Here is a 23780-nt window from a genome sequence, read left to right on the forward strand (position 1 = left end):
GGAAAGCTTCGCAAGCAGTGAAGCAGGTCTGCGGGTGTCTGTCTTTCTCCCTTTCTCTCTCCCCTTCCTCTCTCAATTACTCTTTGTTCTATCCAATAAAATTGAAAAAAAAAAAGAAAGAAAAAGAAAAAAGGCTTCATTCTTCTAGAAAGAAGGATCAGAGGAGATAAGCAGGGGTTGAGTGAATGTCTGTGCTATCAGGAGAGGCGGAGAGGCGGACAGGTGGAGAGGCAGAGAGGAGGAGAGGAGGAGGTCCCCAGGGAACACCCCACATGTCCAGATGTGGGAATTCGCTTTGAGTGCTTATAAGGACACAGGACGTCGTCTCTAAGATCTTCTGTGTTAGGCACAGACCACTGATAGCACTAATAGCCCTTGTGGCTGAGTTTTTTATTTGATTAATCAAATTTCTTGAAGGCCTTCCAGTTCCTGGGACTCACAGGAGAGATTGGATTACAGGCTGCACAATTTTTCATGCTGATTCCTCTAATTACTCAACCTTAATACTGTTGCTGGTCAGAAAACCAGGAATGTATTCGATTGAACAAATGCCTCTTTCACCACAAACAAACCCCTGAGGTATGCCTCTCGAGGTGGGGATGACTCTCTGCTGTGGTATTACCTAACCTGATAAAGTACAGCCAAATGACTCGCCGTGGAAAGCCAGATGCAGCAAATTAAATAAGACTTTCAGAGACTCGGAACACTCAGCTTCCTACTGGCTGGCCCAGCATGCTGTGCCCAGGGCCTCTCTGCCACATGCGATTTCACACTAATCAAAATGGAGTTCATGACCCTCACAGCACTGGCTGCGATAACCAAGGACGAAGTGCTATTTGCCGAAAATACAGGCCATTCGTGGACAGGACGCATGCGTGTGAACATAGGGATCTAGTCTAAAGCTGCAAAGGCTGCTTTAGAGATCAGTTGGATGCAAGGGAAGTCCTAGATTAGCTCTGAGGAAAATGCAATCGGGACTTCGCAAAGGAATCCTAGTCATTCCCAGCAAACAAATAAAACTTCTCACACAGAGATGCCCAGTCACTGACACTGAGCATCAGAAGTGACTTCCAAAAATGTGGGTGCAGAGGGCACACACACACACACACACACACACCCCTTCCTTTGGAGCAAACCAGCACTCCTTTGTCTTTGATCAGGGCATAAATACCTCTCTTTGGGAACTGAGACCCCAAAAAGCTGGTGCAGCTCTTTGTGGAAGAAGTTTTCTGATCCCTGATTTCTTAACATTTGTTGTTAGAAATTCTATTGATTTTACCTAAAGCCTCTATGCTTACAAAGCGTGTCTGGCTGGCTGTTTACAGGTGAATCCCTCTGTCTAAGGATACCAAGAGGCCTGCCGGGTGTGTCAGGCCCCAGGCTCTGCTTCAGCACAGCTCCCTCCCCCTTGAGGCAGAAGTTTGAAGAGTGTGAGGGGCTGTAATGGCAGCCCACAGGACTGGCGATTATGCAAAATGCTTCTCTGTGACCCTGACCTCTGGCTCCTTCCCTGAAGGCCTTGGAGTTTGTGCATAATAGAGCGACCTGAATATTTCCTGAGGCCTCAGAGAATCGCACCTGGTTAATGACATTCAGACAAAGCCTATTGTCATCAAGGTCTAACACATTCTTGATGTTTCTGCCACCATGAATGTACTTTGAGCTTTGACAATTGCCCCTGCACTGTGTTTACCTAAAAGCATCTTTGGTCTTCCTGTTCCTTTTGATGTGTTGTGATTTTACCAATAAATACTCTGCCTGGGGTTCTGATCACCCCTGACATCCTCCCACCTGGAGGTGTCTAGGTGCTGCCCTCAGACTCTTTAGATTAATGATATGGTGACTGGAGCTATTTTCTCTCAGCTCTGCAGCATGTCAAGTCTCAGGGTCCTGGCATCTTGCGAAGGTTCTACCTGTATAAATCCATAGTTCTTGCTTGCATCTCAGAAAAGAATTTCACCACCCAAGCTCCATCAGCGCTAAGTGTGAAGCTTTATGTGGTAAACACAAAAGGATAAAGGCAGGTAAGAGTGAAAACAGCGGCTACTATACCCCCAGGGAGACTGGGAGAGGTTAAGAGCTCTTCCCTGAAGTCTGAAGTCAGGAGACTCTCCAGTTCTGTGGGTTTACCTCTCTCTGCCCTCCCCTGCCCCGCCTTCCCCTTGTTTGTGTTTGACTCAAATATGGGACGCGTTGGGCTGACTGTGAGCCCCTGACTCAGCTCACGTGATGCTGAGAAAGCACCCTTAGTTGCTGGATAAAACCAAGGCCTCCCAAGTGACTTTCACCTCTCCATCCTAGCTCCGTCACTGTCATAGGGACCCTTCTTGTAGGACTGTTTTATATCTTCTTGTGAAAAGGGGGCTTTGCTAGGGAAGTGAGTAGCTAGGAAGCCCTGGGCCCTGGGCACTGGTTCCCTAGAAGATGGTCATCAGGAGACATCCATGATGTCAGCTCTTGTCAGCTAAGAAAGATGTGTCTGTGCCTAAGCTCTACCTTGCACCTTATAGACTATAATCTACATGAAAGCTGCAGCCTTCATTTGATGATGTACAGATACTTTGATTTTCTGTTGATCAGAATTCTTCCTATAAATCGGCAGTGATAGCCTTGAACTGATAAATCTAGTGGATAAGAGTAGCTTGTTGAAGAAAAAAAAAAAGTTGCACTAGACAAGGTTAATCCAGGACTGTAGACTTTAGTACTTTATGCAAGACTTTTTGCAGTTGGAGAGGGACCAGAGCTGAGTACAAATTCAGTTCTGTCAAAGCAAAGAGCAGTACAGTTTTTGTCTGCTTAAGTGGACGAGTGGGGAAGTGTGGGGGAGGGTGTGAAGGCAGAGCTTGGCCAATTGGGTGTGTCCAGCATACAGCATCATTTCTGAGCCAGCAAGTGTGTGTTTTTTCTGAGACTAGTCCATTTGGAGACTTCCTGAGGTGTGTCTATAAACTAACACAAGCTCACTCTGCACTCCTCAATCAACTAGGAAAGAAAAACCACTCAAAAATCACCTGAAAACTCATCAAAATACAACCGGGATTTCTTTAGAAACTCACAGGTGAATACAGATGCATGTGGCTTGTGGATGAACAAGGGATAAAGGAGAGACTCTCAGAACTCAAGAAGCATCACTCAGTGACATCTGGGGCCAAACTGGGAGCTACCCAGCAGAGCACATGCCAGCAGCGAGAAAATAAATCTGGACGCTTAGTCTGCTAACTCAGGGGCAACAGTGCATTGAACTGCCCACAGAAACCCACTAGTATTTAAGGGAAAAATCTGGGTAAATTTAAAGCACTCTAACTGGCTTAGGCTCCCACAACCAACCAGAAAAATAGTCCCGGACAACTGCTGGCGGTGTGGCTCAGGACTAGTAGCTGAGGCAGGGCACTCCAGAGGTGGCTTAATGCAAGAACAGTGAAGTGAAAGCTGTGGCTTCCTAAGCAACTCGCGTAGCCACTAGTGGGTTCAGGCAAGCCTGGTCAGGAGTGAGGGAGCGGCTCTCAGAACTTAAGAAGCCGCGTTCAGTGGCAGCAGGAGCCATTTTGGTACTTAAGCGCAGAGCCTATGGTCAGAGGAAGAAAGGCAGAGAATCTGGGGGCCGTCAATCTTGCTATTTATTTGAACACTAAGAAGAAGTAAATTCTCCAAGGTTGCAACCCCCTTCCCCACTGCCCCAGAGGCCAGAACAACAGCAGGGACCCACAGATGGTCCAGAATCACGTCCTGTTTGACATGTGACCTACTGGGCAACCATGAAGGTTCTTCTCAGCCCTGCCTGGGATGTTCCCTAGCCAAAGGTGACACTGGCATCACCATCCTAACTGGATATGTGAATGGTGGAAAAGAGAAGGGAGTGGTATCATAAGAGAAGGAGATAAACAGACTATCAACAAAGCTTTTTCAAGGGTTGTGAATCCAGTGGGACATAAGGACTTACCTGCGCATCATGGTCAGTGAGAACGAGCTGGTAGACTGCTGTAGTGCACTCCTCTCCTTCCTGCAGCATAAAGACGCACTCTTCTTAAGCTCACATGGAACATAAGTAGATCATATATGAGGTCACAAGGCACACCTTAACAAATTAAAATACGGACCAACCACTGAAGATACAGCTCAGATAAAATTACCTTAAAAGTAGAAATGAGGAACTAGAAACAAAAATAGGTGAAATTCTGATCAATATTTTTTTTCGTTCTTGTTGTGCCTCCAGGTTTATTGCTGGGGCTTGGTGCCAGCACTGTGAACCTACTGCTCCTGGCGGCCATTTTTGTGCATTTGATTGGACAGGATAGAGATAAATTGAGAGAGGAAGTGAAGATAGAGAGGGAGAAAGACAACTGAAGATCTGCTTCACCATTTGTGACGCTTCCCCCTTCAGGTGGGGAGCTGGGGACTCAAACCCAGATGATCCTTGGGCTTAGTACTCCAAATCCAACATTGTAAAAAAAAAAAAAATCCAACATTGTATATGGAAGAAGAAAAAAAAAAACATTCTTACAAACAAGTAGTACTTGTTCTAATCACACGTTACTTCAATATTTTTATATCAGCTCAATCCACCAAATGAACAGACTGAAGAAAAAAATTATAAGATCTCGCCAGTTATAAACAAACCAGTGAAGCACAACACCTTGGCAAATTAAGAACAGAGTGAGAGAGCTTTCCCAGTGTGAAGTCTCTACCAACAATCCATAGTGAACACCACGTTCCATGAGTGCCCGCGTGCTTTCCTCTATGGCTGTGAGGAAAAAAACCAGGGCACCCTCTCTCATTATGCTACAGCAGGCTGGGAAGTCCAGTTAATAAAATAAGACACGATAACAGAAACAAAAAGGCGATGGACTGGAAAATAAACATTTTTGCAGATTATTGTGATTTTGTAAAATATGTTTACATGTTTTACTTTTTTATTGTAGATAGAGACAGAAAGAAGTTAAGAGGGATGGCGAGATTAGGAGATAGAAAGAGAGAGAGAGAGAGAGAGAGAGAGAGAGAATGAGAAAGACCCTACAGCACTGCTCCAACACTCATGAAGCTTCCTTCCTGTAGGCAGGGGCTGGGGACCTAGAATCTAGATCGAAATGCTCTCTAACAGTATGTGCTCTACTGGGTGTGCCACCTCTTAACCCCCATGAAATGTTTATATAGAGATAATTTCAAATAACTGACAGAAATAGAAATGGCTCATGCCTTTACGATGGGTCCCATGGAGAAAAGTATCAATAACAATTGATGGTGAGAGTGCACAGGAATTCACACCAATTGTTGGTGGGAATTCAAAATGTCATGAAACATGATGATGAGACATGACAGTTCTCATAAAAAAAAGTCATCAGCTTATCATAAGAACCAGTCGTAATTTTCTGGGGTTTTTTATTTTTATTTATTTATTTTCCCTTTTGTTGCCCTTGTTTTTTATTGTTGTTGTAGTTATTGTTGTCGTTGCTGGATAGGACAGAGAGAAATGGAGAGAGGAAGAGGGGAAGACAGAAAGGGAGAGAGAAAGACAGACATCTGCAGACTCACTTCACCGCCTGTGCAGAGACTCCCCTGCAGGTGGGGAGCCGGGGGCTTGAACCGGGATCCTTACGCAGGTCCTTGCACTTTGTGCCACATGCACTTAACCCCGCTGTGCTACTGCCCGAGTCCCCAGTTGTCATTTTCTTAGGTATTTACCAACTGATCTGGAACTGTATGTCTCCACAAACACGCCCATATCAATGTTTACAGTAAGCTTTATTCTCATCTCTCAAAACTGAAGCAACCAAGCCAGCTCTCAGTGGATGAACAGACACACTGCAGTCAGTATATGCTTGGAAGAGAATGTTATCTGGCAATACAAAGAAATAACAGATGTGAGTGAATCTCAGATCCATCCTTCTACACCAAGAAAGCCAATCTGGACAGGAGACCTGCTATCGGAATCCAATTCTGTGACAGTTTGCAAACATGAAACCTAATCATAGAGACAGCCTCCAGGTTGACTAGATGATGCCCCAGGAAGCACTAGGAAGTGAAGCATCCTGTCTGCCGTAACGCCGGCCACAGTACAGTGTGAACGCAGCTGTTTCCAGCCCAAAGAGTCTACCTTGACGCACAATAGTTTTTAATAATAGAGAGATGCCCAGATACAATGTATGATGTGACTCAACAGTCTTACTCTGTTGAAAATGTGTGAAGAATCCTCGGAAGGGAGTGGGAGAGGTGGACTGTGGTGCATGTGCCTCAAACACCGGTACTCACCTGTGGGGCAAGTTCCACCACTGGTGAAGCAGGGCTGCAAATGTCCCTTTTTCTCCTCCTCACTATTTCTCCATTTCCTCTCAACTTCTCTCTTTCTCTGTGCAGTAAATAAATAAAATAAAATATGCATATTTTTATTTTTATATGTATTTATTTATTTACTTTCCCTTTTGTTGCCCTTGTTGTTTAACATTGTTGTGGTTATTGATGTCGTTGTTGTTGGATAGGACAGAAAGAAATGGAGAGAGAGGAGGGGAAGACAGAGACGGGGAGAGAAAGACACCTGCAGACCTGCTTCACCACTTGTGAAGCGACTCCCCTGCTGGTGGGGAGCCGGGGGCTCAAACCAGGATCTTTATGCCAGTCCTTACGCTTTGCGCCACATGCACTTAACCCACTGCGCCACCGCCCAACTCCTAATAAAATACATATATATATTACATATATATATATATATATTTCCCTCCAGGGTTATTGCTGGGCTCGGTGCCTGCACCATGAATCCATCGCTCCTGGAGGCCATTTTCCCCCCTTTTGTTGTAGCCTTGTTGTGGTTATTATTATTACCATTGTTGATGTTTTTCATTGTTGGATAGGACAGAGAGAAATGGAGAGAGGAGGGGAAGACAGAGGGGGGAGAGAAAGACAGACACCTGCAGACCTGCTTCACCGCCTGTGCAGAGACTCCCCTGCAGGTGGGGAGCCGGGGGCTCGAACTGGGATCCTCACGCCGGTCACTGCACCTTGTGCCACGTGTGCTTAACCCACTGAGACACCACCCGACCCCCCAATAAAATATATTTTTAAAAAATGTTTAAAGAAAGAAATGAGAAAATGTTGAGGAACAGTCATATCAAATATATCTAAGCCAATATATCTAAGTCTGAAAGACTGTTTCAAGAAAGCTTTCTGAATATTCCTTACACATAGCTGGATTATTAGGCCACAGCCTGAGGGTAGCCAAAGCCCTAGACATTTAATGTCTTTATTTTTTTAAGGTTTTTTTTTGTTATCTTTATTTATTTAATAGAGACTCCCAGAAATTGAGAGGGAAGGGGGTGATAGAGAGGGAGAGAGACAGACAACTGTAGCCCTGATTCACCACTTGTGAAACTTCCCCCCTGCAGTTGGGAACCAGGGGCTCAAACCCGGGTCCTTGTGCACTGTAACATGTGGGTCACCACCCTGCCTGACATTTAATATCTTAATTTCTGATGTGTAAGAGGGTTTTCAGTAACTAAAGATATGCAGAATCCATTCATATGCTGCGTTTAAATGTACTGTCTTCAGATTCAGATACCACACCCTATGTTTTAAGTTTCTGTAATCATTCACCCCTACTACTGTTTGTTCTGACACCTGCCCAAGCCTACTTCTCTGTACCTGAAGTTCTAGATGTTTTGTGAACCTCATTTATAAAAGTATTCTGGGACTGAAGGGAGAGACTCTCGCTTCTTTGATGGTGCGGTCCATGAAGGTCACCTGCAGTATTTCAGACACAGAACTCTAGTTTCTCTGCATTATCTTTTCGGTGTCCTGTGTATTTAATCCCGACAATGTGACAAGAAAAAGAACCTTGTCCTGAGCAACTCTGAGTATCAGTCAGTGAGGTCTGATAAAGGCAAAAAACAGAAACACAGCTGTTGTACGCTTTACATTGGTTTGTTCTAGCCCTCCCCGCCAAGAGAATTGGATCAGTCCAGTTAATTTCGCGGGCCCGCTTGGCCCTGCCCCAAGGAACCCCGGGAGAGGGTGCCTGAGTTCGAGAGTGCCAGAGTTTCAGAGGGTTCCCGAGTACGAGAGTTCCAGAGGGCAGAGTTCCTGGATTCCTGAGTTCCAGAGTAAGGGAGAGTGCTTGCGCCGCTGCAAAGAGACAGTGGAGTTCTGTTTGGTGATTAGTTTGTCTTAGTTTATGAATCGTTGTTCCTGAATAAAGAAATACAGCTTCCCTGCCTAGCCGTTGTCTCCGCGTCTCTGTTACCCGCCCGTGAAGCTAACCCGCCCGGCTAGAGCCTCCGAATTTTAACAACACACAGCACTACAAAGGAGCAGAGAAGCACTTCCCACAGTGTGCAAGAAAAAATGCTGTTGGGCTGGGTGGTGGCGCACCTGGTTGAGCACACACATGACAGTGCACAAAGACCCAGGTTCAAGGCCCCAGTCCCCACCTGCAAAGGAAAAGCTTCACAAATGGTGAAGCAGTGTTGCAGGTGTCTCTGTCTCTCTCCCTCTCTATCACCTCTTTCCCTCTCAATTTCTGGCTATCTCTATCTAATAAATAAAGATAATTTAAAAAATTTTTAAAAGAAAGAAAGTATGCTGTCATTCTAGACCTGGATGAATAGGTAAATAGAGGTGAATTGTTGGTATACATGAGACCCCTTCTGTTTCATTTGGTTTAAATCCCCCCTGCTTAACACTATTCTATTTACATAACCACTGCATTCTATTTACATAACCGCTGTTAACAAGCACCACCCTCCCTCCAGGGCATTGGTGGTTCAGTGATAGAATTCTTGCCTGCTTTGCCCCCTCCTTGTCACACCCTGATCCTCTCCTTGTCACACTCTGATTTTCACCAGTCACTTTTCTCTCCACCCTCTCTATGTCACATCCTGTTTCCACCCTACTTGGCAAGTATATATAAAGACAGCATTGTGAGTTTTAGGGTACCTTGAGTTTAGCTTAGCTCGTCTTAGATTGTGCTGCGTCCTGCATGAATAAATTGATACTGCCTACAGCTCAACCATGAGTCCCTGGTCGTCTGTTACCCACCCGTGAAGCCAGCCTGGCGAAAACAACATAACCCGTCGAAAACAACAGTGAATAGAGGCAGAAGTGAAGCAAGTTTCCTCACTACAGATACTACAGAGAAGTAAGGACAGGAGCAGTGTCCATGTCCAGTAGCAAAGCAATTATAGAAGCCAGGCCTGTTCTGCCCAGAACACCGACCCCCCACCCACGGAAGGCCAGTCATTTTGCTTTGGGTCAGGGAGCACGTGTTTCCTGTTCCTTGGGCACTGGGGCTAGGCGTCAGGGCTGGGTGCAGGGATCCACCCCAGCAGCCCTCCTGGAAGCCGGCTGCCTGGAGGAGGAAGGCCAGGGCCCTGTGACACTCCTGTCCCTGGCGCTGCTGGCCGAGAGTCACTTGCCTTTTTGATGCCCCACATGCAGACCTTGGCTTTCTCCCCGAACTGCCACTTGCACTGGGTGTTGGTGTCGTACAGCTCCGCCGGCAGCTTCTCCGGGTACTCCTCCCCGAGGCTGGGGCTGGTCAGAGAGGTACAGGGGAAATGTCTGAAATGCTGGCCTGAGCTGGGGGGAGGGGGCGCCGCTGGGCTGGGCACCGGTGACTTGGCGTGACTTCAGAGCTGCAGGACTCCCTCAGCCTCAGGATGCAAAGGGACCTCTAGAGTTTGTGTTTATAAAAGTCATTTATCTACTGAGTGTGCAAAGAGGTGGGGGTGTTGGGGCAGCACAGGGCACAGGGAGAGCCTGGGGGCACAGACACTTTCTGCACCTTGGTGGCACGTGCGTGGCACACAGAGCCGTGGGGACAGGGCGCAAGGATGTGGCACAGGGAAGCGGGGACTTGAGGGCCTGAGCACAGAGACGCTCGCTGTGGGGGAGTCTGGGTAGGGGACCACACCTGCTGCTCCCAGCAGGCCTGCGGATAGGAGGCTGGCCCAGGTGTGCCCTGTGTAAAAGGACAGGGGCTTCTGGGAGCGCCCCCACAGCCCGCAGGCGTCTGCACGGTCTTCTCTCTCTGAGTTCATTCTGCAGGGTTTCTACCTCACAACTTGATAAAAGGAGATTTGGAAATGGCTCACAAAATGGCTTACTCCGTCTCATTCTTTCAAGAGCCTTCACACCTGACTGATGTGGGAAGGGAAGTGGAGAAAGGTCCTAGTCAGCCCCCACCTCCCCCCCTTTATCACCAATAGCCAGGCCACAGGGGAAATGCCTGGGATGCCGGCCTGAGCTGGGTGGGGGAGGTGAGTGGTCAGCTCTGCCCCAAGGGCTTAAAGTGAAGATGCAAGGGGACCCTTCGGGGTCATGTTTCTAAGAGGTACTTACCTTACTCTTGTGTGAGGAAAAAAAGAAGGGGGAATAGCAAGGGGAAAGAAACTGCCATCCTGGGCAGGGAGTGAAGGTGGGGCTTGGGCGTTCCTCTCTCTCTGCCAGCCTTTGTTGGCAGCATTGTGACCTTTAAACACGTGGGGAACAAATCTAACCAGTAATTTCCCCAATACAGTGGAGGGTTAGTTGGTGAGCACCTGGCTGAGCACACACACTAGAGTGCACAAGGACCGGGGTTCAAGCCCCTGGTCCCCACCCACAGGGGGAAAGCTTCATGGTGGTGAAAGCAGGCCTGAAGCGCGCTCGCCCACTCGCGCTCTCTCTCTCTCTCCCCCTACCTCCCCTCCCCTCCTAATTTCTGTCTCTGTCCAATAGTAAATAACAATATATTTTCAAGAAGAATGGGCCGTAAGCATACAAGTCGAGACACATAATGTAGCGCACAGTGGACAGAGACCCGTCATGTATCTGCAGAGGCTGCCTCCGGAGCTGAGCTGAGCACGTGGTGTGAAGAGACAGGGGTGCAGAGGGGAGGGAGGGAGCAGGAACACGCGCAGTGAGGCAGCGAGGAGGCAACCCTGGCATCTCCCTGGAGCTTCAATCACAGGCCCTGGAATGAGGAACTGATTTTTTTTTTTTAAATGTTATTTATTGTGAATAGGATTGTAGAGAAAATGAGAGAGACATCTGCAGCCCTGCTTCACCACTTGTGAAACATCCCCCCTGCAGGTGGGGACTCAGGGCTTGAACCTGGGTCCTCAACCAGATATGCCCCTATTCAGCCCCCAAAGGGTTTCTTAGGGTGACTAGCAGGGAGCTGTCTGCTTGCTATAGCTCCCATTCAGCTGTCTTTTTTGGGTTATCGCTGGGGCTGGGTGCCTGCACTATGAATCCACTGCTCCTGGAGGCCATTTTCCCCACTTTTATTTCCCTTGTTGGATAGGACAGAGAGAAATGGAGAGAGGAGAGGAAAACAGAGAGGGGGAGAGAAAGACAGACACCTGCAGACCTGCCTCATTGCTTCTGAGGTGACCCCCACCCCCACCCCACAAGTAGGGAGCCAGGGGCTGGAACCGGGACTCTTGAGCCGGTCCTTGCGCTTAGTACCACGTGCGCTTAACCGGCTGCGCCACCTACCACCCACCCACTCCCGCCCCACTCAGCTGTCTTAAGAAGCCCTCTGTGGGGGCTGGCGGTGCTGCACTTGGTTGAGCAAGGACCTGGGTTCAAGCCCCTGCTCCCCACCTGCAGGGGGAATGTTTCATGACTGGTGAAACAGGGCAGCAGGGGTCTCTTTTTCTCTCTCCCCCTCTATCGTCCCTGCTCCTCTCAAGTTCTCTGTCTTTATCCAAAATAAAATAAAAAATAAATAAAATAGAAACCATCTGAGGGGGCTGGGTGGGGGCTCAGCCAGCCGAGCACACACCTTAGCATTCACAGGGACCGGGGTTCAAGTCCCCACTCCACGCCTTTCATGAGCAGTTAATCAGAACTGCAGGTGTCTCCCTTTCTCTCCTTTCCCTACCCTTGCAACTCGTGTGAGTCCTATCAAATAAAAGAAAAAGAACAACAGGTTAGTCACACGTGCTCCCTGCAAAGACGGCACCAAGCCCAGGCTGCGGTGCTGTGACCCTCTGCACAATGCCCCCTGCTTCTCCTGCGGTCGGTCACAGAGGCAAAGCCAGAGCTCATCCTCCCCTGGGTCCTGGTGGTCCCCCCCGCGTGGGCACCTGGCAGGTACTCACCAGGCCATGGCAGGTGGACAGGGCCACGGAGGAGCGGGCGCAGGCGTGCAGGACACCCTGGTAGAAGCAGAAGTCGCGGGCAGGGAGGGCATGCAGGCCCCAGGTGGGCACCCTGCTCAGCATCTGCATGCAGAAGCCGGGCGCCAGCAGACCACTGGCAGGATGCAGGTCCAGGTGCAGGTCCTGCTTGAAGGCCCAGAGTCGCAGGTGCAGCGTGGAGTCCCCGGGCCCGGCCAGCGCCCTGCGCCACCGCCAGCTCTGAGGTGAGACACAGTGTGCGACACATAGGTGCCCTGGGCATCCTCCTCAAAAAGGACATCAGCTGGTACTCTGGAAGCAAGTAAATTAATAAAACGATGCGGCGAGATAACGTGCAACAAAATGAAAGGAGGTACAGTTAAGATCAAATGCAATAAAGTAATAAATTAAAAAATAAAATAACCCAGTTCGAGCCCCAGGCTCCCCACATGCAGGGGAGTCACTTCACAGGCGGTGAAGCAGGTCTGCAGGTGTCTGTCTTTCTCTCCCCCTCTCTGTCTTCCCCTCTTCTCTCCATTTCTCTCTGTCCTATCCAACAATGACAGCAATACCAATAATAACAAAAAGATCCAGTGGAATTTTGATACAGGTAATATAAGTTTTTCCAAGAGAAATGATTCCCAAGAAGTTATGATCAGAACAATGAAGCTGGGGGTCGGGCAGTACCGCAGCAGGTTAAGCACATGTGGCGCAAAGTACAAGGACCGGCATAAGGATCCCGGTTCGAGCCTCCCCAGGACCTGCCCTCACTGCAGAGCAGCCATGGTGGGGACTTGTTGGTATGCTTCTGGATTCTGCTTGTGAGACCTTCTGTTTTTAGCATCACATTGGGTTCGCTTGTGTTGCTTGCGATGTGCTCTGTTTGCACGTCCACTGTTGGCTGGGCGCCCCCTGCCTCTGGGATATTGGTTTGGTCATCGCTGGTGGAGCTTTTTCCTTCTCCCTGCCCCCTATTGTACGTATTTTCCTTGTTCCTGACTCTTCCAGCAGAGGAGAGAGATGCAGGACAGAATTGTAATTACAGATTAGATTGTTTTAGAACTACATCCCGCTCATGAACAAAGATTGAACTGCATTCTCAGCTCAGCCATGAGTCCCTGGTCATCTCTGTCTCCCGCCTGTGAAGCTAATCCTGTGGGGACTCCCCACTCTCTGCAGAGAGACTGCTTAGCCTGCTCTGCCCCTCGAGGAAGATGGGTCCTGACGTGAGAGCAGCCTAGAATGTTCCAGCTGTGACCATGGACTGTGAGCTCAGACTGACAGGGACTTGGAGGCCACACGGGCTCCCGTGCTGAATATGAACAGACGTGGGCCCTGGGTCAAACTGATGTGGTAAACAGTTAACAGTATTTATATACTTTCCTCGTGTTTAGAAGCTACTCTCTGCCCTAATCTAGCTTTCTAGTCCTATTCTCAACTCTCACTACATCTTAAACAATATTTTTAGCCTACCTCCATGCTAGCTCTCAAGTTCAGGCGAAACTCTAGACATATTTAAAATAGACTTTGTGGGTTCATTTCATGCTAAAAAAAAAAAAAAAAACCTATTCTCATCTGCTCTATTCCTACTTTCTGTTTTCTATTTATCAAACATTTTGTCCTGCTTCATAACCTACTACCTTTAGTCACCAAGTTACAGATGCCACCCCTGATCTCCCTGGGCAGACACCCTCACCTATGTGTCCTGGAGCCTCCCCTCCCCAGAGCCCTGCCCCACTAGGGATAGACAGAGACAGGCTGGGGGTGTGGATCCACCTGCCAACACCCATGTCCAGTGGAGAAGCAATGACAGAAGCCAGAACTCCCCCCTTTTGCTCCCCATAAGGAATTTTGGGGGAGTCAGGCAGTAGCACAGTGGGTTAAGCGCATGTGACACCAAGGATCCCAGTTCGAGCCCCCGGCTCCCCACCTGCAGGGGAGTCCCTTCACGGGCAGTGAAGCAGGTCTGCAGGTGTCTGTCTTTCTCTCCCCCTCTCTGTCTTCCCCTCCTCTCTCCATGTCTCTCTGTCCTATCCAACAATGACAACATCAGTAACAACAATAATAACTACAACAATAAAAGAACCAGGGCAACAAAAGGGAATGAATAAATAAATATAAACAAAAGGGAATGAATAAATAAATATATATTTTTTAAATCTTTAAAAAAAAATTTTTGGTCTGTACTCCGAGAGGGGGAGAAATGTTAGGGGAAATTGATCAGAGGGCTCTGAACTTTGATTTCACCAGGACCTGGAGAGAGAAGAGGAAGAAAGGAAGGACAGTCGGAAGTAGTGACAGGTGTGGGTGTGACTTAGGAAGAGGAGGCGGGAAGTAGTGACAGGTGTGGGTGTGACTTAGGAAGAGGAGGCGGGAAGTAGTGACAGGTGTGGGTGTGACTTAGGAAGAGGAGTCATGACCATGGAAAAATGGGTATATATATATATATATATATATATATATATATATATATATATATAGAGAGAGAGAGAGAGAGAGAGAGAGGTAGTTATAGAAATAATAGTTGACCCATGTCTGTGGTCTCGGGAGAACCACTGCAATTTCCGGTGGAGGGACTGGGGACACCGCTCTGGTGGAGGGAAAGGTGAGGAACTAGACTCCTGTTATTCTGTAAGTTTGTAAATCACCAATAAACCAAAAAGAACATGCATCAGCATGCATTCTACAGTATAACTACACTCTAGTGTAGCGTGCATGATAAGATACACACTAAAAAAGACCAGGGAAGCCTTGAAGGAATGCACTTTCTCTGCTAAACCCCAGATGGAATTATCAAACAGGTCACATAGTTTTTTTCCTCTGGTGCCCCCTGGCGGTAGTAAGAAATATCCTGTTTCCCAGATGTAGCGCAGAGAGTTCCATTTCTCCAGCACACAGGAAAGTCACTTAGGTTTTCAATAGAATCCATGCCCAGGAATTTGGAAGTAGAACTCTCTAGTGCTCTGGGCTTTCTGAAAACCTTCCAGGTGAAATAAGCCTCTTTCTTCCTCTAAAAGTCACCATCAGCATCAGAGTCAACAAGTTTAGCTGAGAAAAAAATCAGGTAAAATGAGAAAGAGACAGGAAAGGCCTGCGCGGAGCTGTGACCACCAAGGGGTTGGGCCTGGTGACAAGCGGCCTGGGGTCCCATCTCACAGTCCACCTGTCCCCACTTCCCAGTCACCAGGCTCCCAGGTGGCCAAGGACCTGGGCAGGTCTGACCAAGGCCATAGCACCAACCTCCAGCCCTGCAGCTCTGCCTTCCCATTCTGCCCTGTTTCTTTGTTACTGTTTTTTGGTTTTTTGCCTCCAGGGTTAGTTCTGGGGCTCAGTGCTGCACTATGAATCCATGTTGTTGGACAGGACAGAGAGAAATGGAGAGAGGAAGGGAGAAAGAGAGGGGGAGAGAAAGACAGACACCTGCAGACCTGCTTCACCGCTTGTGAAGAGACTCCCCTGCAGGTGGGGAGCCTGGGGCTCAAACTGGGATCCTTAAGCGGTCCTTGAACTTTGTGCCATGTGCCCTTAAGCTGGTGTGCTACTGCCTGACCCCTCTTCCCTGGTTCTTGACGGACTTTGACTCTGATGTCCTGACAGAAGTACCGAGCAGACTGACTGCCTGACCCCTGAGAACCCAGGGTGGGAGTGGTAGTAGAAGGCAGAGGACCAGCTCAAGAAGTCAGGGGGACATATACTTCATGGAATACTACTCTGCAGCCAAAAAGAGGGAACTGGAGGTGATGATGAAATAAAAGATGAAAAACAACAGCAAGATGGTATCACTTATATGTGAAATCTAGAGATCTGACACACATAAATTTAAAAAAACCAGAAACAATCAGACTATTTCTAAGACTTTGTGAGTCTCTGGAAGGCGGGAGGGTGGGGACCCTGGTGGTGAGTGTGGTGTGGAGCTAGATCTCTGTCATCTTACAGTCTTATAACCCACTATTCATCACAGATAAAAAAATAAAATTTAAAAAGTTGGGCAGAGAAGAAGGGAGGGGATGGGCAAGGGACCTGTGCTTTGCCACCATTCTCTTTCCTGTTTTAGAAGATTTGTTTCATTGATATGAGAGAAAGAGGCAGAGAGACTGACAGAGAGGGAGAGACACCACACACAGTGTTAGATCAGCTCTTTGACCTCGTTCCTGTGAGCCTTGCTGCCACCACCCAGCTGACATCCAGCCCTTTCCTGGCTCTTAAACTTCCACCCCAGGAGGAGGGCGGGGAGCACCCCTGGGTCCTTGGGGGGGGCTGGGTAAAGGGTGCCCGGAGGGGAAGGGGTGTGGGGGTGTTGGACAGAGGCCGAAAGGGGCGTCCCAGGGACCCCCTAGCGGGGAAGGTGGCCCGGTGCGTGGAGAGGGTCTCGGGGTGCAGGCCGCCCCGCTGTGTGGACCCCCCACCCAGGCCTCTGGGGCTGCAGGGCGCCGGCCTCTCCACCCGCCGGGGCCCACGGGTGCAGTCCCCTCGGTGCTGCTGGAACCCCAGTAGGGGGGTCGGGAACCTCGGGGTCAGGCTGTCAGCCCTGGGGGAGGGTGTGCTGCTTGCTGGGGATCCGCCCGGGTGCTCAGGGGGCTGCAGAGTGGGGGCCCACTCCCAGCACTGTCTTCATAACCGCGGAGCAGCACTCCATCAAGCCTGTGCCCACAGCTCCTTCAGCCAGGGCCCCACCATGGCCAAGTCGCTTGTTTCCGCATTTGGTTTTTGTGAATAATGCAGCTGGGAACGTGGGTGTGTGCATGAAGAGGCGCAAAGCGTGCTGAATCTCAAAGCTGCACTGAAGGCAGAATGACAGCGATTCTCAGGAGACTTGGAGCGCAGATATCTCCCAGCGGACAGTGAAGGCCTGCCCCTCACCTAGGCTGGGGTTCAAGTCACCAGCCTTGGAGAACCCGCTCTGCAGGGGAACACAATTAGCCCTGTCCCTGAGTTTAGGCTTCCTGTCTAAGCCAGTACCCAAGATTGTTTCCATTGAGCTACCTGAAGATTCTTCAAATGATACATTAGGTTAACAGGACACAGCCTGAGGGCAGCCAAAGCCCCTTTGAGTTATAAGGGGTTCTCAGTAGCTGCGGATATGCAGAGGCCGGTCTACGCTGAGCCATTCATATGCGGAATCTCTTCTGATTCAGACACCACACCCTAGACATTAAGTCTCCTGGATCATTTACCTGACTGCTGTGTTTTTGATTCCCACCCTGCCCTACCTCTCTGTATCTGAAACTCCTGGTGTTTGGTGAACCTTGCTTATAATAGAAGCCTGGGCCTGAGGGGAGAGAGAGCCTTTTTGCCGCCAGCTCTCACTTAGATGATGGTGTGGTCACAGGCGGTGAAGCAGGTCTGCAGGTGTCTGTCTTTCTCTCCCCCTCTCTGTCTCCCTCTCCTCTCTCCATTTCTCTCTGTCCTATCCAGCAATGACATCAATAACAACAATAATAACTACAATAATAAAAAACAAGGGCAACAAAAGTGAAAATAAATAAAAGATCTAGGGCGGAGGGTAGATAGCATAATGGTTATACAAACAGACTCTCATGCCTTAGGCTCCAAAGTCCCAGGTTCAATCCCCTGCACCATCATAAGCCAGAGCTGAACAGTGCTCTAGTTAAAAAATTAAAATAAGTAAATAAAAATAAAATTAAAATGTTTAAAAAATTAAAAAATATCTAAAGCTTTCTTTTAAAAAAAAAAATACTCTTTTTATTATCTCCAGGGTTTCACTACACCGGGATTTTTCAGATGGAGAGAGATATTGAGAGAGAGAGACTGAGACCACAACCCCAAAACTTCCTCCAGTGCAGTGGGGGTCAAATATGGGCCCCCCTCTCTTTTTGGGTCTATATGTCTACATAGTTTGTACTTTCTTCTCCTTTAATTAATTAATTAATTTAATTTATTTATAAAAAGGACACACTGACAAAGCTATAGGATAAGAGGGGTATGCAACTCCACACAGTTCCCACCACCAGAACTCTATATCCCATCCCCTCCCCTGGTAGCTTTCCTATTCTTTATCCCTCTGGGAGTGTGAACCCAGGGTCATTGTGGGATGCAGAAGGTGGAAGGTCTGGCTTCTGTAATTGCTTCCCCACTGAACATGGGCGTTGACAGGTCGATCCACACTCTTCTCCTTTTCTGTCCTTACTTTCTCCTAGCCAGTGCTCCTTTTCTCCCTGAAACATGACCGTCTCTGTCTGTGATAGAGAGGTAGAGAGGCAGAGAGACACCTGCAGCCATGCTTCACTGCTTGTGAAGCTTTCCCCCTGCAGGGGCTTGAACCTGGATCCTTGCGCATTGTAACATGTGCACTCAACCAGGTGTGCCACCAACTGCCCCCCTTTTAACCTGAGGAGAGTTTTATTTAAATCTTTATTGGACAGAGACAGAGATAAATAGAGAGGGGAGGGGCAGAATGAGAGGGAGAGAAACAGCCCTGCTCCACCACTCGTGAAGCTCTCCCCCTACAGGTGGGGACCAGGGGCTTGAACCTGCGTCCTTTGCTCCCTGTAATGTGAGTGCTTAACCAGGTGCATCAACACTTGGCCCCTGTGGTGTCTATCTCTCCCTCTCTCTATCTCTCTGTCTCTGTTTACCATCCTTTGTCAGAGGAAAGAAGACACTCAACACGGAAGCCATGTCTTCCCAGTTCTGTGGGACTGAGCCCCCCGGAGGGGCTGCGTCTCTGCACTAATGAGCGTATGTTCACTGCAGACCCCGGTTGGTGCTGCTCTGGTTTCCTGGACGCTGAGCGGACCCACAGGCCTGTGTGATTATCTCGTCTAATTGCCATGCTGTGACTGGTATTTGATTAGGCTGATGAGCACAGATGACGCCCGGCCTCCCTAGGGGTCACCCAGAGGCCGAGCTGCCCTGCTTCTGGCAGAATCTCTGTGAGCTAGAGATACCCCTCCACCCCACCCCCGCCCCCAGCACAGACACCCCTGGGGGTGGGTGCGGGATAAGGAAGGGTGGACACACACACACACACACACACACACACACACACACGGGGCTCTCACAACCCAGAAACGTCTCCTCTGTGAAGCTGTTGACAGGGTTCAGGCCTCACAGCACATCCCCTCCCTTGGGAGAGCTCATGTCACCTCCCCAGAGCACTTTCTCTCACTCCCCTTAGAGTCAGTGAGTCAAAGAATGGCGGAGAGTCTCAGGAAACTGCTTTCCTCAGGTGTAGTTTCTCTGTGACATGGAGCCTCGCTCCTGACACCCTGCAGATGGAACAGCTTGTCAGCTAATTAAGTTTTTATTGACTGGATGATTCTATAACACAACTGTACGAGCCAAGGGTTTTCGTTTTCCAGGGAACGCAGAGCCAGCTTTTTATTTCTAATAACACTGGAATGAGGAGACTCGAGCACCAATTATTTTCAGATTTGCTGATTAACTAGCCATTAAATCTACACGCCTCAGCTGAAAGGTGGGTTGGGCGGTTCACTGGGAGGGAGAGGCAGCCAGAGGGCTGGCGGAGGGGGAAGCCAGGCCGGGGCCCCTGCTCAGCTCCAGCCAGAGGGCTGCGTGCAGTAGAGGCAACCGGCCCCAGCCCCGAGGGAGTCAGGAACAGCTCAGCGGGGCGGGCGGGGGGATGACAGCCACCGCAGCTTCTAGAAAAAGAAGACGCCCAAGACACCAAAGGAAAGGCAGAAAGGAGAGGCCACAGATGAGCGTGGGGCAACAGTCGGGCTTCCATCCTCTCACCTTGAAGGAGTGACCACCCAGCACACGCGCAGTCGTAACCCAGTGGAAAGAGCACCAGTGCGGCCTCAGCTCTGCAGAGAACCACCAGGGGCCTGGGGGCAGCGGGCTGGCGGCCAGAGCTGGGGACCCTTGACCATGCAGATGTGGGAAAGCCCTGCGGACACGCCAGGACTGCAGACCTTCCGGAGAGATCCCAGAAGGGAGCTTAGCTGCCTTGTTCTCGGGTGGGAAGAACACACACACACACACACCGCCCCCCACACAAGGGCAGCTCCCAGTGTCACCGCTCTAAGTGGCATTGCCACAATACACAGCAGATGGATCTAGCTGTGATCTTTCACACACAGGCATGGCTTCTCATCTCCCCTCGATGGGTTTCTGGGAGACACACCAGGGCCCCAGTGTCCCTTCCTCTGGAACAGGAGGGCTGCCAGTTAAACAGGTTGTCACGGCCCAGCTCTGGAGTGGCTGTGCTCAGGGCTGCGCCTGGGCGTGTCTGACGCCCCCACCCCAGGCTCCCTTGCTCTGCTGGGGCCGCCTGCACTCAGGCAGCCCCCCCGCCCCCCCGCCTGTTCGTTCACCTTCATCTAGGTGTCACTCTCCACCTTGGACTAAAACACGTCCTTTGGGAAGCACTGCTGATCAAGGACAACTCCCACTGTCCGACCCAAAGAGCATGTCACTCCTGGGGACACTCCTTCACTACTTCATCTCACTACTTCATCTCTTTATTTTTCTTTTTAAAGATTTATTTGACTGAGAGCAAACTTTCAGGTTTTCATCATTGAGAATCATGTTGGTTGGGGGCTGGGTGGTGGTGCATCAGGTTAAGGACACTAAGTGCAAGGATCCCCGTTCGAGTCCCCGGCTCCCCATCTGTAGCGGGGAGAAGTTTCACAAGCATGAAGCAGGGCTGCAGGTGTCTCTCTGTCTCTCCCCTTCACTATCTCCCCCTCCTCTCTCAATTTTTCTCTGTCCTGCCCAATAAAATAGAAAGAAATGGCCTCCGGGAGCAGTGGATTTGTAGCGCTGGCACCAAGCACCAGCGATGACCCTGGAGGCAAAAAAAAAAAATCATGAAATTAAATTATTATGCTGAGTAACAGTCCTTCTATTCCTGATGTCTTACGAGTGTTTTTGAAAGACAGGTTTATCTATTTATTTATGAAAGAGAGGAGGAGAGAGAGAGAGAGAGCCAGAGCATCACTGCGTCATGTGTCATGCAGGGGACTGAGCTCAGGAACTCACGCCTGAGGGGCAAGCAAGCACTTGACCCACCGTGAGGCCTCCTGAGCTGTGTAGGTGACTTTCTGGTGAGCAGCTGCTGAAGCTTGCCAAGGGCTTGTGTGCTGTTTATTGAGAAAGGCACGTGCGTTTTGCTTTCTGTGTGTTAGTGTGATGGCGTCTGTCTCTCAAATCATCCCTGGGTGAATCTCACTTAATGGTTCACAGTTGACAGTAAAATACAGCAGCTGGTCCAGGTGTAACATCTCTCAGTTTTCTGCAAAACACGCTACCCCCAGCCCAGGTCTTCCTCCACCATCAGCACCAGGACCTGAAAGGCCCCTGTACCCGCAACAGTCCTTTACTTTGGTGCAAGACACCAATCCCAGTCCAAGTTCTCCTTTGTCATTTCCTTCCTTCCTTCCTTCCTTCCTTCCTTCCTTCCTTCCTTCCTTCCTTCCTTCCTTTCTTTCTTTCTTTCTTCCTCTTTTTCTTTTTTGTCTCCAGGGCTATTGCTGGGGCTCAGTGCTGGCACTATGAATCCACTGTTGCTGGAGGCCATTTTATCCCCATTTTTTCTCCCCATAGGACAGGATAGAGAGAAATTGAAAAAGGAGAGGAAGATAGGGAGAAAGATAGATGCAGACCTGTTTCACTGCTTGTGTAGTGATCCCGCTGCAGGTGGGGAGCTGGGGGCTCGAACTGGGATCCTTGCGCTTCATACTATGTGCGCTTAACCAGATGTGCCACCGCCCAGCCCCCTGCTTTGTGTCTTCTTTGGGCATCATCTTGTACTGGTACTAGTAAGTGCTCTGGTCTCTCTATCTCGCTGACTTGAAACACTTCTGGGTTTGAGAGACTCCCCGAGGTTTTGAAGTCTTTTATAGGTATTGAAGAAGGATCCACTTACACAATCACTTCTGTCTCAGTTGGATAGAATTCAGCCATGTGCAACAAGGGAGAAAGCTATTCAGACAATATTGCCCATATGATGGGAAGATTATGTTTTCTTTGAGATTTTGCCAAAGCTACTAAGCTAGGACAGTGGTTTCTGAGGAAAAAGAGCAGGACAAAGCTCACAGTGGTACAGCTGCTCTCGTGCAATGAGATAACACCTTTCTTTCCAAGTTTATTTTTGCTCAACGTCCCCACGTTTCTCATGTGACTTTACAACATCCCAGGGAAATAAAGACGACTTTAATTATGTCTATAAAATGGATGAGAGCATGGGAACAGATAGCACATCATTGAAAAGCCCCTGGTCAGGGATGAAAGTGAAGATAAAGGGGGTATTCGCTCAATCTTAGCTCTCAGGAGTTACTGCTTTCACCATAAATCAGTTTGATGTCCCAGGAAATAAGAGCTTTCTCTAGATGTGCAGATGAGAGATGCACTGGTTTCCCCTCAGCTGAGGACTCAGGCTGCAATGTGACGTGAAAACTGCCATGTGAGGGGTGCCAGGCCTGCTGAGAAATGCACTCATGGTCTGGGAGGTGGCACAGTGGATAAAGCACTGGACTCTTAAGCATGAGGTCTCAAGTTCAATCCCCAGCAGCACATGGACCACAGTGATATCTAGATCTCTCTCCTCCTATCTTTCTCATTAATAAAAAAAATAAGATCTTAAAAAAAAAGAGGGGATGGGTGGTGGCACACCTGGTTGAGCACACATGTTATAATGTGCGAGGACCCAGGTTTGAACTCCCGGTCCCCACCTGCAAGGGGAAAGCTTTGTGAGTGGCGAAGCAGTGTTGCAGGTGCCTGTCTCTCCCCCATCACCTTCTTCCCTCTCAATTTCTGCCTGTCTCTATTCAATAAAATAGATAATAAAAAAGGAGTTTTAAAAATAATAAGAAATAATAAAAGAAATGCACATTTTTTTTTTTAATTTAAGAAAGGATAAATTAACAAAACCATAGGGTAGGAAGGGTACAACTCCACACAATTCCCACCACCCAATCTCCATATCCACCCCCTCCCCTGATAGCTTTCCCACTCTCTATCCCTCTGGGAGCATGGACCCAGGGTCGTTATGAGTTGCAGAAGGTGGAAGGTCTGGCTTCTGTAATTGCTTCCCCGCTGAACATGGATGTTGACTGTTTGGTCCATACTCCCAGTCTGCCTCTCTCTTTCCCTTGTAGGGTGGGTCTCTGGGGAAGTGGAGCTCCAGGACACATTGGTGGGGTCTTCAGTCCAGGGAAGCCTGGCCGGCATCCTGATGACATCTGGAACCTGGTGACTGAAAAGAGAGCCAACATACAAAGCCAAACAAATTGTTGAGCAATCATGGACCCAAAGCTTGGAATAGTGGAGAGGAAGTGTTAGGGGCTACTCACTGCAAACTCTAGTGTACATCTGCTTTCAGGTATATATTTTGCAGTAGTTTATGGATACGTATGGACATATGTTCTCTCTCACAGAAACTGGTGTATATCTAGGTTTTGGGACTTTGTTAGAAAGTGAACCACCTGAGATGGAATTAGAGTATACTATGAAAGGAAAGGTCTCACCCGAGTAATGAAGCTGAAGGGTTGTCATTCCACACGTGAAGTCTCTGGACACAGTCTGAAGTGAAGCATGTTGAGGTGGCAATCGTTGCGTTGGTTAGGTTGTGATCAGCAGATGCAATATTATTTGATATGGATTGGAAGAGGCATATGGGAAAGTGGGCCCTATCCAAGGGTTACAGAACTGGGGGGAAATAGAGGCTCTATAGTGGAGATATGAGGTTCCTGCTGTCTTAGGGTTCAA

At 49.0% G+C, this 23780-nt stretch overlaps 1 long non-coding RNA gene across 1 annotated transcript in view; it reads right to left on the reverse strand.

Annotated features, from left to right (window-relative positions):
• Positions 1–23780, reverse strand: part of LOC132538586 (uncharacterized) — an 890943-nt gene that overhangs the window by 65249 nt on the left and 801914 nt on the right. The gene's annotated exons all lie outside the window — the stretch shown is intronic.

The sequence above is a fragment of the Erinaceus europaeus genome, chromosome 5 (assembly GCF_950295315.1).
Source record: "Erinaceus europaeus chromosome 5, mEriEur2.1, whole genome shotgun sequence".
NCBI classification, from domain to species: Eukaryota; Metazoa; Chordata; class Mammalia; order Eulipotyphla; family Erinaceidae; genus Erinaceus; species Erinaceus europaeus.